This window comes from Gastrolobium bilobum, unplaced genomic scaffold, assembly GCF_033153095.1.
Source record: "Gastrolobium bilobum isolate Gb01-03AN ecotype WA unplaced genomic scaffold, APGP_CSIRO_Gbil_v1 utg17589, whole genome shotgun sequence".
Lineage (NCBI taxonomy): Eukaryota > Viridiplantae > Streptophyta > Magnoliopsida > Fabales > Fabaceae > Gastrolobium > Gastrolobium bilobum.
In genome coordinates, this window is record NW_026895975.1 from 22,710 (window position 1) to 27,654 (window position 4,945).

Consider the following 4,945-nt stretch of genomic DNA (forward strand, 5'->3'; position numbering starts at 1 on the left):
AGTCTTGATTGCCAAGAGACAACTCCTCTGGCAAATCTCATCATGTATCCCGTCGTCGATTTCCTCGAGTCGGAATCTCCCCCTAAATCAGAATCCGAGTAGCCTTGCAACTCGGCTTTGCCTTCTCCAAATCGGAGACATAAGTCGGCCGTACCTCGGATGTACTTGAAGATCCACTTCACTGCTTCCTAGTGCTCTTTGTCGGGGTTTGACAAATACCGGCTTACCATTCCAATAGCATACGCCAAGTCGGTTCTAGTGCAAACCATTGCATACATCAGGCTTCCGACAGCGGATTGGTAAGGGACCTTCATCATCTCATCTTTGTCTTCATCAGATCTCGGACATTGCTTTTGGTTCAGCTTTATGTGTCCGGCAAGGGGGGTGCTCACTGTTTTGGCTTTGTCCATGCTGAATCTCTTCAGAATCTTCTCAATATATTTCTCTTGACTCAGCCACAGTAGCTTCTTCTGTCTATCTCGGATAATCTTTATTCCGAGAATCTGCTTTGCAGGGCCGAGGTCCTTCATGGCGAAGGACGAGCTCAACGCCTTTTTCAGGGCAGCTATCCTCGATTTGTCTTTCCCTACAAGAAGCATGTCGTCAACATATAACAACAAGATCAGAAAGTCTCCTGCCTCATACCTCTTCACAAATACGCAGTGGTTGCTTCAGTCTTCTTAAACTTATGATCGGTCATGAATGATTCAAACTTCTTATACCACTGCCGAGGTGCTTGCTTCAAGCCATAAAGGCTCTTCTTCAACTGACATACCAAGTCTTCTTGGTCTGGAGCTTGGAATCCTTCAGGTTGCTCCATATATATTTCTTCTTCTAAGTCACCGTGAAGAAATGCCGTCTTCACGTCCATTTGTTCTACCTCGAGGTCCTTCGAAGCCGCCATGGCTAACACGGTTCGGACCGAGGTCATTTTCACCACAGGAGAAAAAATCTCCTCAAAATCAACTCCTTTCTTCTGATTGCAGCCTTTCACTACAATTCGGGCTTTGTATCTCGGCTTTTGCCCGTTCTCTTCATTCTTAATCTTGTAGACCCATTTGTTTTTCAAAGCTCGTCTTCCTTTTGGCAACTCAGTCAACTCATAAGTCTGATTCTCGTGCAGAGACTTCATCTCGTCTTGCATTGCCTTTTCTCATTCTTCTTTCTCTGAGCTCTTCACAGCCTCATCATAACTCTGAGGCTCGCCGTCTTCAGCAACAACGGTGTATTCATCAGATGGGTACCTTGTAGAGGGTCTTCTTTCTCGAGTTGGATATCTCAGTTGTTCTTCAGCTTGAGAAGCCGGTCCATCATTCTCATCCCGGATCTCATCATAAACTCGAACCTCAATATCTTGGTCATCTTCAGCTTGTTGCTGGTCATCAATTTCTTCATTCTCTTGATTTTCTCCCCCTGCTTCAGCTCGGGCAGGAGGGACGAGTTCTTCACGTCTGACAGTAACCCAGGCTTTGGGCTTCGAGATGTCATGAATGTTCTCATGCTCATGAAAGATCACATCTCGGCTTCTCACGATCTTCTTATTGATTGGATCCCAAAGTCGAAACCCGAACTCACATCTCGGCGAACCAAGATAAATGCATTCTTTAGTCTTTGCATCAAGTTTGGCCCTTTCATGTTTAGGGATATGCACGAAAGCTCGGCATCCAAACACCTTCAATTGATTATAGGCCGCTTTCCGACCTGTCCAGGCTTCTTCTGGAATTTCTCCTTCAAGTGGTCGTGATGGTGAGAGGAGGTTGATCAAGTCAACAGCTGTTTTTACGGCTTCTCCCCAGAATGATTTCGGCAATCCGGCATTGGATAACATGCTTCGGACCTTCTCTTCAATAGTTCTGTTCATCCTCTCAGCAAGTCCATTCAGCTGAAGTGACTTTGGGGGCGTCTTCTCAAGTCGAATTCCGGCCGCTCTGCAGTATGCATCAAATGGGCCGCAATACTCACCACCATTGTCAGATCGGACCACCTTCAATTTCTTGCCAGTCTCCCTTTCAACCATCGCATGGAATTCTTTAAAGAATTGGAGTACCTGGTCTTTAGTCTTCAACAAATATACCCACACTTTGTGGGAATGGTCATCAATAAATAAAACAAAGTACTGAGCTCCTCCGAGGGATCTTTCCGACATGGAGCAAACATCAGTATGGACGAGGTCAAGAATATTCCTGCATCGTCTAGGTTGATCCGGTCTCACAAAAGAGACCCGGTGCTGCTTTCCAGCTAGGCAATGCGTGCAACTCTCCAACGCTTGGCCTTTCAGCCCAGTCAGTAATTCTTTCTTTTGCAGGATTTGGAGCCCTTTCTCGCTCATGTGGCCGAGACGCTTGTGCCATAGCTCCAAGCTAGGTTCATCTCGGACAGAGTTGGCTTCTCCGCCATTGATCTTTCCTTGCATCACGTACAAGGAGCCTTCCTTCTTACCTCGGGCCACGACCAAGTTTCCCTTGGTCAGCTTCCATCTCACACTACCGAAGTAGTTCACTAACCCGGCATCATCAAGTTTGCCTACCGAGATTAGGTTCAAACGCATGTCAGGAACATGCCTCACATCTTTCAACACAAGTCGGCATTCGACATCTGTGGTCAGAGTTACATCACCGACACCAACAATCTTGCTGGTCACTTGATTTCTCATCTTCACGACTTCAAAATCACCACCTCGATAAGAGGAAAAAAACCTTTGTGTGGAGTAACGTGGAAGGAGGCACCAGAGTCAACAATCCAGGTGCAGTAATCATATGCAACATTCAAATAATTATCCTCACCAAGGAGGAATATCTCGACATCCGGGTTGGCAGCCACCGCAGTGGTGCTCTTGTCTTCCCTCTTCTTGGGAATAATCTGATCCGGCTTCACAGAGCCGTTCTTCTCGTCATTTTGCAGGGTACATCAGTCTGGCTTCTTATGACCTGTCTTTCCACAGTAAAAGCACTTCAACTCATATTTCGGCTTTGACCGACCTCTGGACTTGTCTCGTCTGTCACGACCTCTACCGCGGCTCTTACTTCTACCACGGGAGTCAGATTTCCCTTTGTTCTCAGCAACGTTGGCCTCAGACGTACTCGAAATACCTCGTTCTCTTCTCCTAGATTCTTCGCCCAGGAGGCTGTCTGTCACGACATCCATCTTCAATTTTCCATCTTGAGTCGAGTTATTCAGGGTCACCACCAGAGTATCCCAGCTTTCTGGCAGCGAGCTCAACAGCAGGAATGCCTGCAATTCTTCATTAATTTTCATATCAGCCTTTGACAGCTGATTCACAATACCTTTGTAGGTGTTCAGGTGTTCAATCATGCTCATACCGTCCTTGTATTCAAGCTTAACAAGTCGGCGAACCAGATGTGCTTTTTTCCTGGGAGTCTTCTTCTGAATTATGGACTCTAATTTCGTCCACAACTCATACGCGTTCGTGAATTCGGACACGTGCTCAAAGAGGCTTTTATCAATATATTTCCTGATCGTGGCTACCGCCTTCCGACTCAGGATTTTCCACTCCTTATCAGTTTTTCCTGCCGGTCTCTCATCAAGGATAATGGGCTCATGCAAATCTTTGCAGTAGAGATGATCTTCCATCATCGGTCTCCAATATGTGAAATTGTCTGCGGTCAACTTGAACATATCTCCATCATGAGTTATGCCACTGGTCTCCATCTCGTCTCCCTCAGAACCCGTCGAACTCGGGCTCTGATACCACTGTTGGGAAAAATCGGTTCCCTCAAGCTCGGCTCAGGGGCCTTTGTGCGGAAGTCAATCAACAAGATCCTGATCTCGGATCTCGGCAATACCTCAGCCTGAACTTCACCAGGTCAGGCAGCGCAGCGGAAAATTCAAAACGTAAACACAGGAGAGAGAGAGAGAAGAAGAACACAACCAGATTTAACGTGGGAAAACCTTCTCCAATGAAGAAGTAAAAACCCACGGGACCTAGTCCAGATCAGAAATCCACTATGAAAATAATGGTTACAAATAATCAAATACACCAATGTGGTGGTTAACTCAACCTCTCCAACAATGGTGAAAATCAAACTACCCTAGAGATGTTTCACTCAAACTCTCTCTCTAGAGATCTTTCAAATGCAAAGTATAAAGCCTTGCTCAAACAATCAAATAATTCTCTCAAATTTGTTCTCTCAAATCTGACCTAGCCTCCACCCTCAACTAATGAGTATATATAGAGGAGGTCGAATTTAGGGTTAGGGTTTTTAGGAAACCCCTCAAATGGGCTTGGGCTTAGCATTGAAGGAGGAAGCCCAACAAATATATATAAAAGAATGAAAAGCCTATATCGAGCCATGTGAAGAGGGAGGAGAGAAAGAGAAGATATGGATCTCATACATTTTTATACGTGTAAGAGATAATTTTATTTTCTATAATATATGAAACGTTAAACCTTTTATTTTATCAAGGAGTCTTATTAAAGTATTTTTATTTTCTGTGTCACCAAGAAAAAATGATTTTTATTTAAGTACTTGTAACCTTTACAATGACTACAATAGGAGGGAAGCGAGAGAAAGGAACCAAGACTGTTTAGAATTTTTTTTTTTTAATCCGCTCATCGCTTCGTAATTAATTCAATTTGAGGCAGATTTATTATTAAGGGGTACGGTTGAAAATGATATTTGATGATATATTTTTCGTTAGTGAAGTTATTATTAGATCCTTATTAATATTTATAAATAGTATCTTTTTTTTGAAAAAAAAAAGTTCATTTGGAAAATCTATTAGCTCGGGCTGCTTTGCGCTTTAGATAACCCATCAAAATGGTAATTTCATCAAGATTTAAGTTGCATTTAGATTTGTGTTAACAAGTCACCTACCACTTTGGATTACTAAGAATATTTGTTAACAAAGGGTTATTTTGCAAACATCAATTACAATTAATCATTTCCATTTATTATTATGATTATTATTTTACAAATCATTGTTT